Genomic DNA, 14374 nt, shown 5'->3' on the forward strand with positions numbered 1-14374 from the left:
GTGTGTGTGTGTGTGTGTGTGTGTGTGTGTGTGTGTGTGCGTGTGTGTGTGTGTGTGTGTTTCTAGGATGAAGTATTTTGAGGATTTTCCCACCCACAACACTTCTCAGTGCCCTACTTTAGCAATCTTGCTGATGTCATTGCCCTTAGAAGTACCTTTGGATACAACTCAGCCCTATAAGCTCCATGGTGCGTGTAATAACTAAGTAATAGTATAGTACAGATAACTGGATAGGCAGGGGTTCTACACTCAGTTGTGTCGAGTGTGTGTGTGTGTGTGTGTGTGTGTGTGTGTGTGTGTGTGTGTGTGTGTGTGTGTGTGTGTGTGTGTGTGAAGGTGATTATAAGTGTGTATGTTTGTAGGGTAATGCATTTTGATGCCCATTCCACCCAGTACATTTCTCATGTTGGTTAGGACCAGGTAATGAATATTTCAACCTGTCATAGGTGTGTTGACTGGCTGATCCACTGCATTGCCTTTGACAAAGCTGAGGAAGGTCTGTGCATTCATGTTCAGTTGGCATAGGTCAGGCACACTATAGTTGGGTAGTTGAAGTCACCCAGGAGCAGAGTAGACGATTGAGTCTTGACAGATTCCAGCAAGACCCAATAGGTGTGGTGGGTGTCCATAGTCATAGCTGGAGGCCTGTAGCTGGCTATGATTTGAGTAGGTGTTTTGTCATCTGTTAACTGCATGTGGAATGTTTCCCATATGTTATACTGTTTAGCCAGCCTGGAGGTCTGTATGTGTATGATAATATTCAACACTCCACCTCCTGTGGCTTTGCAGCCCTCCATTTGGGGTCTAAACGTATGATGGGACATTTAACCTGGCAAGGTTAGTGTGGTCTCCACAGCTACAAAGCAGGTGTCAGTGACTGTACAAATGTCGCCATCCTACATGACAAGGTACTCTTGCATTGACATGGGTTTCATGCTAAGATACCTAGCTCCTGTAAGAGCAAAACATCAGCACAAAGGCACACATCATTGGTGGGCAAAGGCAGGAAAATAGTGTCATGTTATGAATCTAGCTGAAGCACACTTAGTTGCCAGTAAAGATGGTGTTGCATTCACAGGTCTACTCCACAGGACATGACATCTGACAATCAAATGTATGCTATTATGTTATGTTATGACTTCGGTCTTTAATGGGTTGCCAGTGATGTGCCAGACAATACACAACTGTATGAGGCACTGATTACAAATATGAGGCAGACATGTGGTCAGTCTGCAAAACTCTGAACAGTTGTAAGGTGCAGGCTCTGTATATAACATACAGTTCAACACACACTTTTGAGCTTGTTGTGTACTATGCACATACCCTATATAAGTCTCTTACATTTGTAAGACAAGCATATGTATCATAGTAGCATTCACAGGTGACATATGAATATTTACAACATCCCAGGTAGCTGGCCTAGCAGTGTTACACTCAGTATTGGACAACAGACACTCCAGTAGTGGTCATATATGAGCTGACCTTTGCTGGGGTGACTTGGGCCGGAGATCTGATCCATGTCAATGCAGACAGGGCAAGCAGGAATGGCCATAGGTGTGAGGCAGCAGCATGTGAGTCCATCAGGTCTTGTTGCAACCTAGTGTTTAACTTCCTATTTGACATTATTGCATCCCCCTTCTGCATTCCATTATAACCTTACATGATTGACATACCTGTTATAGTGCTGAAGAGTTTCCTCAGAGTAATGGAAATGGTTAGGTTTGTGTAGTCGCAGTCTGTCTTTGTGTAGATGGGTTCAGACCTGTGTTGCACAGGCAGCAGCTTGCCTTTTATAGGTATTGCTCATGAGCATGTGATGGCCTGTGCACCAATCGATATCTCCCATTTACCACTTGCATCCAGAGCAGCTGTGTTGTCTTTCCATTACCCAATGCCATAGCAACACAGTGCTACAATTAAGTCCTTCATGTGGGCCTTGCCCCTTTTCCTTGCCTGTGTGGAGGACATTATGGAGGTTTGGGGGCTACAGCTTCACAGACAGTAGGTAGTAATACTTCTCAAGACAAGACATGTGGAGACAGCCCAACACCATGGGGGACAAAGCTTCAGAATTGGGTGCAGATTGTAAGTAAGTATTGCTATTATATGTATAGAAGATTGCCAAATTAACAGGGTTAGTCTGGACAGGCATTTTCTGTGTGACTTGATGCCTGACAGTGATATGTCTCAGACATACCTCTCAACTGTCCAGATGTCCACAGACTGCCCAGAGGTTTGCCTGTTATGTTTGGTCTGTTCCTCAGACAATATCTGTTTTTGAGAAATCAGTAGGATAATGTGAGGATTGTAGTCAGTAAACATTGACATCCATTGACATCATATCCTTCAGAGATGTTATGTTACAACATACCCTGTAACATCAGAAATTGTTTCAGTTTGTAACACCATTATGTGAGACATGTCCCTCTTTTCGGCTTCCTGTCTCCCAAGTAAGTCATGCTTTGTTCAGATGTCTTGCAGTAAGAGGTTCAGAAGTATGGCATGTCATTATTCAGTGACTGCACTCGTGATATCATCCAAGTGACTCAGCAGATTCCTGGAAGTGGTTTGCGACAGTGGCCATAAATATGGCCCCACACCCTGGACATTCTGTGGAAATCTGTACAGTTGAGAGTTATGTATGTCTAGCCAATGTTAACAGACTGCCAAGATTGTGTAGCAGTGTTTGTTGGGCTGAGTAGGGAGAGTAGCAGATGTGAGTGTCATAGATCCTTTTCTATCTGACTCTTCATGCTGGTACAGTTGTTGGTGGTCTATCAGGTGTATATGTTTGTAGGGGCAGACTGTGAAATGTCCTGTAACACCTCAGGATTCCCAGTAGACTGTGAGTTGGGCCTGTATATGTCAGTATAGTGTGTGACTGGCAATCAGGATATGTTTGTTCAGTCATTCTACTCTAGAGTTAATTTGGGGTACTGGTATGTTGCTGTGACTGTGGTGCAAATGGTAATGCCAATATCTGCTTTTCCCTACAGTTTCATCCATGTGGTGCATGATATATTTGGAAATACATGGGTAATTCCCCAGCGCTGAATTGGGGTAGTGTCGTGTTGGTCTTACTGTGGTTCAGAAGGTGCTGGGTGAAATGGTTGGCAGCTCTCACTGTGTTTACTCTTCTGTTATATGACTTCAGTCATACCTCTCCACTGTCCAGATGCGTGGCTCATATGTTTGGTCTGTTCCCCATAACAGTTGTGGGTTTCTGACAAATCACTGGGATCATGTCAGCATTGACATCAGTAAATGATGACATTCATTTGTGTTTTAGACCTGGAATCTAGCAGGACTTTTATGGTAAATCAAACCATGCTACTCTAGCAGACTTCTACGTGTATAACAGACATATTTCAAAGATGTCACTATTGTTTGCTCTTTATCCCCCCACTTTTTCAGGCTTTTTGCAGATGTCTTGCAGTAAGAGGTTGATTATCTACCTATATATATATATATATATATATATATATATATATATATATATATATATATATTTATACACATATAGGTCCACTTTTCAATACCAAAATACCAAAATCTTGAGTTTTTAGATATCAAACTCAAAACATCAAGATTTCGGTATTTCGAAATTTAAAAGTGGAGCAAAAAAAAAACAAAAAAAAAACAAACTAAAGTAATGTGTTTGCAGGGGGCAAGCCCCCCTGCACCCCCACATGGGGGGTGGTGCCCCCACACACCCCCTACTTAAATATAACAACTCCGAGATCATGCTACAGTGAAGAGAATGGTAAGTGCAACAGGTGCATTACCGTTCTCTTCACTGTAGCGCAATCTTGGAGTTGGGATATTTAAGTAGGGGGGTGAGGCATGTAGGGGGGCTTTCCCCATGCAAACACATTATTTTAGCTGTGGGTTTTTGTTTGGTCCACTTTTAAGTTTCAAGATACTGAATTTTCGATGTTTTGAGTTTGGTATCTCAAAACTCGAGATTTCGGTATTTCAGGATTTAAAAGTGGATATATATATATATATATATATATATATATATATTTGTATTTATATATACATATAGAGTACTACGAATATATATTTTTCCCATATGTTAAATGACTTTAGTGCATGATATGTTTGTAATAGCATTAACAAATTCCTACAGCTATGATGGTGTAGAGGTATGTTGCTGTGATTGTAGTGCACATGGTCCTGGGTTCAAGACTTGGAAATTATGACTTTTCATTAATTTTAAATGACTAGAATGCATGATATGTTTGTAAAAGCATTGCAAATTCCCACTGCTTGGATTGTTATAGTGGTATGTTGCTGTGATTGTAGTACCAGTGTCCTGGGTTTGAGACTTGGTAGGACTGATTATTTTGTTGCTGGGCAGAACAAGGAATAATGGAGACAGAGTGATTAAGGTACTTTTAAGCAGTTAGTTGAGCTCTCTTAGCTTCACTTAAGAGTGTTTACTCCTGCTTACACCATCTAGGCATAGCTGAGCAGTGCTAACCATTGCTCAGTTTTCATTTTTAGGGAATATCAGACTAATGACTTTTAATGAATCATTACTGACATATTAGTAAGTGTATATGATTGACTTTACATGACGTCCCTCTATGTGCTTTCATTACATTACCATGGGGTGTGACTATACTATATGGGACACTTATGTCTACATGGTTCATCTCACATGTTATATGCACTCACACTTACATTTTAGACCAGCTACGCTACCCTGGTTGACAAATATCAATTACTACATAATTTAAATTAAAAAAAAATAATTTTAACACTGCTTTCCCTGTAAAAATAAAGTCCCTGTCTTGGTACTCGAATCACAAATGCCTGCATGTTAAGCAAGGACTCTAACCACTGCACTACCTTCGTATTTTTTTTTTTATTTTTTTTATTTTACATTTGTTGACCGGGCTAGTCCAGCTGGATATATGTCCATTTTCAGTGGAGGCCCTGGGAGAAAAGCTCCACAAATTACAACAACATAAAAGGTCAAGACAAAGACAATAACAGTATAATTTGGTACATAAGTTTTAACAATTATAGTACAAGCCTAAGATTATATATTTTATATTTCAGTAGGAAAAAGGAAAACTTTATCTAAGAATAGATGAATAAGACTAATACATTTGTATTAGAAATGGTGTAGTACAAATCTTTATAACATATTATAAAATTAGATACACCTAGTAATTTATGATAAGAGATACTAAGGTCTCACAAAAACCTAAGAAAGAAAAACACTAGAGATCAATAGATAGAGTATAGAAGAACAGCAAACAAGGATGGATTTTTAGTGTTATTTAACACATAGGTTGTGATACTATATGAAGGTGTTTGATCATTCCACAGTATATACTTATTTACATGAGAAAAAATCCTAAGGAAGGTTAAGCTCACTAAAAACTAGTGAGACAACACAAGATCATGATAGGCTAGGAATTGTGGGAGTCTAGTTAATAGTTAGGTACTTAGTCTGGGTTAACACAGGGGCATAGCCAGTGTGATTTGAGGTAGGGTTTAAGCTTGCTTTTAAATAAGCTGACAGAGGATATTGAGGTTAGCTGGCTTGGGAGGATGTTCCAGGCTTTACCTACTGTATTGGAGAACAAGGTGTCACCAGCTAAGTTGTTGGATTTTGATATTTGTACAAGTAGGTTATTAGCTGAGCGTAAGGTCTTGAGGTTATTATAGGGGATGACTAGGGATGTAAGTATGGGTGTATTTTGAGGTAAATACAGGATCTTATGGGCTACTATTAATTGATTGAAAAGTATTAAATGTGGCAGCTGTAACCATCCTAACTGATTCAGATTGATACAGTGATGAGTTCTATAGGAGGACCCAGCTGCAAATCTGGCAATATTGTTGTAGGAGGATGTAAGTTTACTCAGATTACTTCTACATATTTTGGTATAGATAGGGGAGGCATAGAGCAAGGTAGAGATGAGGTGGGTACGAGCAATAGTAACCCTGGCTGGAGGTATAAGAAAGGGTTTTATTCTATAGAGGGAACCTAGTTTCTTGTTTACTATTTTTATGGTGTTATTAATGTGAGGTTCAAAGGACAAGTTGTTATCTATTAGTACCCCGAGTAGTCTGGTGGTTGGTTCCGGAGATATTATAGTTCCATCATTTGAAGTAATAGTAAAGTTAAGTGGGGAGGTTCTGCGGGTGGGGGTAAATAGTAGCATTTTTGTTTTTTTGGGGTTAAGGATAAGACGTCTTTGTAGGAGCCAGTTTTCAACTGTACTAAAGGTCATTTGGGTTAGTGACTGAAGTTCGGATTGAGAAGCAGCAGCGCATATGAGTGTGGAGTCGTCAGCGTATTGGATACAGTCAGCTTGAGGAATTACAGAATGAAGGTCATTTGTAAAGATGGAGAAGAGTAATGGGCAGAGTATAGATCCTTGTGGGACCCCTAGAGTGACTGGGACGTGGGAAGATAAAGTATTTTCAAATAGTACAGCCTGTTGCCTGTTATGTAGGTATGAATGGAACCACTGTATAGTATGGTTGTCCAATGACAGGTTTTTGAGTGTGTCTACAAGGAGGTGGTGATTCACCATGTCAAATGCTTTGAACAGATCAATAAAAACAGCTGAGGACAGAGTATCAATATTATGATTGCTGTTAATATGGTTAGTGAAGGATAAGAGAGCAGAGGTGGTGCTATGAAATGGTCTAAAGCCATGTTGACAGGGTGCTAATAAATTGTGATCGAGTAGGTACATTAACAGTTGTATGTGTATACATTTCTCCATTATTTTTGCCAAAGGAGTTAGAATAGCTATGGGCCTATAATTGGACAACTCTTTGGAGTTACCTCCCTTATTCAGGGGAATTATGTGAGAGACTTTCCAGATTAGGGGAATAGATCCTTCAGAAATAGTTCTGTTAATGAGGATGGATATGGGGTAGGCTATGACTTTAGCAGCTTTTTGCAGGTATTCTGCAGGTAATTTATCAGCAGAGAGAGTAGTGGGTTTAAGTTTCTGTATGAGGTTACAGATAAGTGAAGTGGGCACTGGCTGAAAATGAAATTGATGAGAATTATTGGTAAAGGTTGTGGCAGAGCCTGGGATGCTAGGGGATAGCTGGTTGGCTAGGGATTGTATGGTTTCAGTGAAAAAAGTATTAAATGAGTCAGCTATTTGGATGGGATTGTTGTGATCAGAGCCAGAGGGAGAGGGAGTACTTGAGCATCCAGGGTGTAGGAGGTTATTGATACCTCGCCAGAATTTTTGGGGATTAGTTTGGTTGGTTTGTTGTAGTTGGTAGTAGTAGTTTCTTTTATCGGCTAATATGGCTTTTTTTGTTTCATTTCTAAACTTTCTGAATTGCAGGTGGTCTGAGGAGCTTTTTGTTGAGCGCCATTTGGCCCATTGTTTATTTATTTGGAGGATTTTTTGTTTGGTCGTTTTGGTGAGCCATGGTGCCGGTTTGGTTCTAATTCTAACTTTGCGTAATGGGGCATGGCTGTCTAAAATGGTTAGAAATTTAGAGTTAAAATATTTCACGGCATTATCTATTGGGAGGTATTTCAGGGGTGACCAGTCACAGGTGACTAGTTCAGCTTGAAAGTGAGCAGGGTTAAAATTTTTGGTAGTGCGAATAGTTCTACAGATGGCAGAGTTTAGGATGACAGTTTTGTTCTGCTTAAATAGGTAAGCAAGTGATCACTTATGTCCTCAGGGAGGGTGCCTGTTTTATAGTTTAGTTGGGGGGTATTAGTGAGTATCCAGTCAAGGGTACTAGTTTTGTTGTTAGTTTTATTGGTGCGGGTTGGGGATGTTATAGTTTGGGTAAAACCATATAAGTTGATATGAGTAGAAGGCTGCTGAGATATACAGGAGTTCCAGTTAATGTTAAAATCTCCAAGTATAATGGTTTCTTGGGGGTAATTACTTGAGAGCCAGCTGAGGATAGCCTCTAATGTGTTGATGTTATTGCCTGGGGGAAGATAGACACATGATAGATATATGGCTTTGCTTTTGTTAAGCTGAACCTTAGTTAGAAGAATTTCTGCATTGTTGCAAAGTGGAGGTTTGGAGTCTAACAAGGTAACTTGTAATCCATTCTTATAAAGTATGGCTACGCCTCCTCCTTTTTAGTGTTACGGTCACGTCTTATGATATTATAGCCAGGGGTAGAACTGCACTGTCTTGTATTGATGGATTAAGCCATGTTTCAGACAGACAGAGGATGTCAAAGGAATAAACATCAATAAGGGCATGCAGGTGAGCTATTTTGTTATTGATGCTACGAATATTAAGATGAGCTATCAGGAGATAGTTGGGTGGCTTGGTAAGTGTCTGTGTGATGGAATTTGTTGGGGTACCAGGTTGTAAAGCTGTGATAGTGGTAGGACTTGGGTTAGGTGTATATCACCATCTAACAGGGAGTGGACCTGAACTTTTAGGATGAGTTGTAGAAGTTTAAAAATTAGGTTCTTATTTTTCTAGCTAGTGGGTTACATTGAGAGATGTGATGGAGTCTATGAAATATGGCTGCTGAGTACTTAGCTGAGCTGGGGAGGTTGCTAACACTATGAGTGGAGCTGGGGGTAAGGACAGAGGTGTGTGTGATGTGGGTATGCAGTCCTAGGAATCTATGGTGTTCGTAGAGAGTAAGTAGATAGGGAATGATAAGTATAATTAGGAGTAGTAATAAAGGTAAGGGTTTACAGGATCCTTGAGCCATTTGTTTAGGTTAAGGTGGTTAAATGTAGGGATATTTGTGGATAGAGTTGTAAGGTAATGGATAAAGGTAAATGAGTGATGGTTCTTTAAGGGGGAGGAGATAGGGGTAAAGTGAGAATATAATAGAGGTAATAGCACTTTAAGGGGAGGAGTTAGAGGTTGGACCTAATGCATAGGGGTGTGGCAGTTAGAGTATAAGTTTAGGACCACTGGGGGCAGGGTAGGGGAGCGGAGTGAGCCCGCAGGGCGAACGGAGTGGGATGAGCCACAGAGGAGTTCACCCTAGGAAAACAATCAGAGGAGCAGTAAGCAAAGGTAAGTAAAGCAGAAGAGGGTAAGGTGACACAATGCCTTGATAATAGAATATGCAGAGAGGGTTGGCAGTGAAGAATATTAGAAGAAAGAAAGAATAGAGTGGGAGTATTAGCTCTTCCAGAATATTAGAATCCAAGAGCCTGTAAGTTACTTAAAATTGGAGTCAGAATGGTGGTCTAAAGGAAACTATTGCCCTCTAGTGGACAAAAGCTGTATAGCAGAGGCAATATATACTGAGAAAAGAGTGCAGGGCAGTAAGTATGCTATAGAGGATTGAAGAGGAAGAACAGTAAAAATACTTGTAGTCTAAGAAGGGGGAAGGGGTGACAGGTATGGGAGCAGATAGTAAAGGCTGCCGGCTGTCCTGGCTGGTGAAAGTAAACTTACAACCTAGGATATCTCACACTAATTGTCTTAAGACTTTGGTTTAAAGTACGTACTTTACTAATAATTAAATTCCCTTGGGGACTGTAGCAGAGGGGAGGAAAGGTTCAGTTCCTTAGTTAGGGGAAACCGCAGTGTGTTGAGGAAAATAGTTGTTTTCAGCACGCAGGGCAAGTTCTCCTTAATACTGGGAAACCAGGTTGAGCAGTTTACTTATAATTAAATTCCCTTGGGGACTGTAGCAGAGGGAGGAAAGGTTCAGTTCCTTAGTTAGGGGAAACCGCAGTGTGTTGAGGAGAATAGTTGTTTTCAGCACGCAGGGCAAGTTCTCCTTAATACTGGGAAACCAGGTTGAGCAGTTTTCTTATAATTAAATTCCCTTGGGGACTGTAGCAGAGGGGAGGAAAGGTTCAGTTCCTTAGTTAGGGAAACCGCAGTGTGTTGAGGAGAATAGTTGTTTTCAGCACGCAGGGCAAGTTCTCCTTAATACTGGGAAACCAGGTTGAGCAGTTTACTTATAATTAAATTCCCTTGGGGACTGTAGCAGATGGGAGGAAAGGTTCAGTTCCTTAGTTAGGGGAAACCGCAGTGTGTTGAGGAGAATAGTTGTTTTCAGCATGCAGGGCAAGTTCTCCTTAATACTGGGAAACCAGGTTGAGCAGCTAAAAACCCTATTTACTCCACCGCCAGGACCGAACAGCACCCTAAGGCTAATTAGGAGAATAAAGATGAACATTTTAGCTGTATATTTTTATTTCTTTCCTATGGGATGTTTAAGCAATGCTTAGCAGAGGGCCATAACATACCTTAGAATGAGAAAAAAAAAATTAATGCACCCACTTTATTTACATGTATCTGTACTCCTTGTCAGTCACAGTAAGGGAAATTGTTAAGGGACAGATTTTAATTATTGCTCGTGCAAACTTATAAAGTGTGACTGTGGTTTTCTAGCAAATCATTGGGCAGTCACTCGAGGTTTAATTCAGAAGATACTGACAGACATTTGGGTTTCTGATTTCCTATCCTTCAGGACATCCATGCTAATGCAAACTATTTATTCTATCAACTTTCCAGGTTTGTAAGTGCAATATCTAAAAGCTGTCCCTATTTTTCTGTCTTTGTCTACCCATTATTTATGGCTTTGTACAACTTTCTTGCTCTAGGAGATTGAGAGGTATGTGAGGCAGGCATCTGGGCATTCTGCGGAAACCTGTACAGTTGAAAGCTATGGCTGTACGGCACATTTACAGTGCAGGGATGTGTGGCAGAACCTGTTACACACTCCCTGCATTGATTTTTTGCTCCCCTATCTATTTCAGTGTCTGCAGACACTGAAATACTCATTTTATTTGATTTCAGTGTTCATGGACACTGAAATACTTTTCGAAAGTGCTGTATGGCACATGCAGGGGGTGTGTTATATGTGCATGCGCTACTTAAACATGCCCCCTGAACTCAGTAGTGTTCATGTCCGTTTAGCCTTAGCAGCAAAACACCTTGATGAATATGCAAGGCATGCTGCTGTTAAAGTTACAGCTACAAGGATGTGATTCACTCCATGCAGGAATAGCACTATTCCTACACGGAGTTTATTGAATCCAAGGGACAGTGTATTTATTTAGAAACATAAACAGATGCTTCTCTCCCTACATAGTGGAGTATCAGATATTTCAGTGTATTGCAATGTGTGAATTATAAACTAATCTATTAACACCATTGTATGAAACAGTGATTACCTGTCAGATATATATGCATATGTACCATCCAGCTCTAACAGTAGAGGGGTACAATATGATACCTTTACAAATGACATTAAGACTGCACAACAATACACGTCTTTGCTGCATTGCTAACATTAACACTGTAAAAACAATATCTATTTACTGGCACCACTTTCTGGATGAAATTGTATATCAACTGCAGGAAATGTCACCAAAAATGTTGCCAATATCTGAATGATATTCAAAAGAAAGTGCTCAGGAAATCACCCTGGCACATAAAGTATAGGATGGATGCTGTGCATTATGCAACAGAGTAGGCCAAAAGATAGTCTTACAAGGAGCATATTTGTGGAACAATTCACCCTGGATAGTGCTACCATTTCTAGTGGTGTACTGTACTCTCACATTACTAATGTCTTCTCTGATGTACTGTAATGTTTATAAGAGTGCCTGATAGGGAGTAGCAATGAGGCGGTGTCATATTACTTAGTTGGTAATGGGGCTTGAATGCAGGAATGGGTACTGATAACAGTTTAGTCATGTCTTTTCCTGGATTGCAGAGTTCAGCATATCATACCAGGAACAATCCCTGGTCCACACATTGTAATGTACCATTATTGGATCCAAAGTGGACAGCACAAATCAACAAACAAGCATACACATAGCTCTGTATGTGAGCGTGATTCTGTGTGCACATGTGTGTGTGTGTGTGTGTGTGTGTGTGTGTGTGTGTGTGTGTGTGTGTGTGTGTGTGTGTGCAGATTTATGGCAGATGTACATTACTGCTAGCAGCATGGGCCACTTTTCCACCTGTTCATCTAAGAATCCTGCTTATCACATATCTGCCATCTGCAGTTAACTCATACCATGCATACCCTACACTATTTGTGAAAGTTATACTTTTCTCATACTTGTGGTCTATACCACACTGTTAGGACCAATAATAGATTTACGTTCCAAGATTCAAAAGTGCAAGTCCTGCAATAGAGAAACTAAATGGGTAAAAATGGAAACTCTATACATATTAAGTCCAACATTTCTGTGTCTTTGTGTACTTCCTTTTCTTCAGGGCATAATGGTCTCAGAGTTAACATGTATGTAAGCAGTGCGACTGGGCAGGAGTTCAATTTCCATGTTACAGGGTACAGGAGACTTGCCACTTGGCAAAAACAACTTTAGAGTAGAACAGCGATTGACATTTGCTATTTTCTTGCAGTTTTTTTTTTTTTTTTTTGTAGTTGCATGACTCCCACTTACAGTTATTAGAATTAAAGTAAGAAGTAATTAGGACCACCACTTTCCTACTAACTGATACTTATATTCTTTGCCATCCTGTGAGACTTCCAACTACCTTACCCATTGCTGTTTGGATGCACAATGTAGACCTGTGCACAGCACTTTTGCACTGAATGACATTCTGCAGTTCCTTTCTTTTTTCTTTCTTATTAGTGCATCTGTGGACATGTTACTAATAATCATAATTATTTTTCTAGTAATCTGATAATACAAGTGTATTAAAAAAGAACTTCTCATGGAGGTTTTAAAAATTGCAGGATCTTAACTTTTAAAAAAATAATTTTCAAATGATATTGTATACAATATTTATGATCAGAGCATACATATTTCTCAGTTCTTTTGCAACAGCCAAGAGGCTGTTAATATTAACCATAATTTATTGTTTTTGTATTGCATCAAGCTACCACTGCTAAAGCAGTTTAAAGTTAGAAAGGTTGCAGACATGCAATGCCAAATGAAAACCTAGGTATCAATCTCTATAAGCAAGTTTTGAAATATTCTGCTCATCCCACCTTACCTGTGACCTCTACTTAAGGTAATCTGTTCACAGTGATTATTCACTCAAGAAGAGACTACTTGTGTCAGACACTTATTGTAACAGCAGATCTTGGAGGGGAAATATCACTGTAACAGTTAAGCTTCCTTCCTTCTATTTTCATTTGGGACTTGGAAGATAGTCAGATGGTTTATTTAGTCAGCCAGGTCACTAGTACTGCATCAGCATGTTGCATGAGAAATAAGAAAACGCTAAGCATAATGATCTGGATGACTGGAATATCAGGTGGTGTAGCATTTGTTTATATATGCATCAGTATTTATACCAATACTTTAAATCAGAAAAAACTATGTATCCATAATGGATTCAGTGCTGTATTTTGGTTAATATATTATTTCTGTGTCTTGTAGCTTCTAACAAATATTTTCTTTATGAATGAGTCTTAATACTTGTGGTCAGAGTTGCTTATTATTTGAACTAAAAATAATATTGCACAGCACTGGTAGACAAAAGCATCACATTTATATTATTACAACTTACATTTCAAGCTTCTGGTACCATCTTTTCTGAAGTCTGATTGCCTGCTGAGTTTCAGAGAGCATATCAGATGATCAGCCTTTTGAAATTATTTTGAGCAAGAAGATATTGTCTATATATATGTTGTAAAAGATTTTTGGGCTGGATTCATGAACACCTACCTAAGTGTACGCTAACTGTACACGATCTGTATTCAAGAACATACCTACCGTATTTTTTGTGCTTTCTAGTCACTCAGAAAAATTAGAGTAAGTGTAAACATAGTCTACACATTGTGGTAACCTTTATCACTCTCCTTGATATATAAGCTTGCAAGAAAGTCAGTAAGAAAACTACATGTAGGAGGAAGAAGGTAGGAGTTATGCTTGTGTTATTAAATCAGAATGGTGTATACTTAGTGTACATTTAGTATAGGCGTTCATGAATCTGGTCGTTTATATCTGAGGTGTTACTAACGAACTTCATACAACTAACAATAGTGCATTTATTCATAACTTTATGACCACGGTCATGGCTGAAAAGGTTCTAAGAAGGGTTAGTTGTCATACCCATTTAACGAACAAATAAGCACACATATCTAGTATTAGGTTTAGCTCCTTGGCCTTTGTTTAATTTAGTTCTAGTATTACTGCGCATCAACTGTTTTTTTTTGGGTATATTTGTGAACATACAGTTCCTCATATTGACAAGTAGGTTTGAAGACTGCTTGTGTCTCAGAATGTAAGTATGAACAAGGCAGAAGTAAGGCACAGAAAATGGAAGCCAGAAACAGTGACACACTGATTGGCTCTAGAGCTTTTTTGCTACTTCTTGTAGAAAACAATACAGTCAATATGATAATCAGGGCAGTACTGTTTTCTGGTTGAAACCTCAAAGTGTTTACTTTTGATATCTCCACTGCAAATCATACTGATCTTTTTGACTAATCTACA

The 14374-nt window shown here is 39.4% G+C and overlaps 1 protein-coding gene across 3 annotated transcripts in view; it reads left to right on the forward strand.

Moving 5' to 3' along the window:
- The window catches only part of LOC122793190 (paralemmin-2-like), a 1494700-nt gene that overhangs the window by 511117 nt on the left and 969209 nt on the right, over positions 1-14374 (forward strand). The gene's annotated exons all lie outside the window — the stretch shown is intronic.

Source organism: Protopterus annectens, chromosome 2.part0 (genome assembly GCF_019279795.1).
Source record: "Protopterus annectens isolate FY-2018-M chromosome 2.part0, PAN1.0, whole genome shotgun sequence".
Classification (NCBI taxonomy): Eukaryota; Metazoa; Chordata; order Ceratodontiformes; family Protopteridae; genus Protopterus; species Protopterus annectens.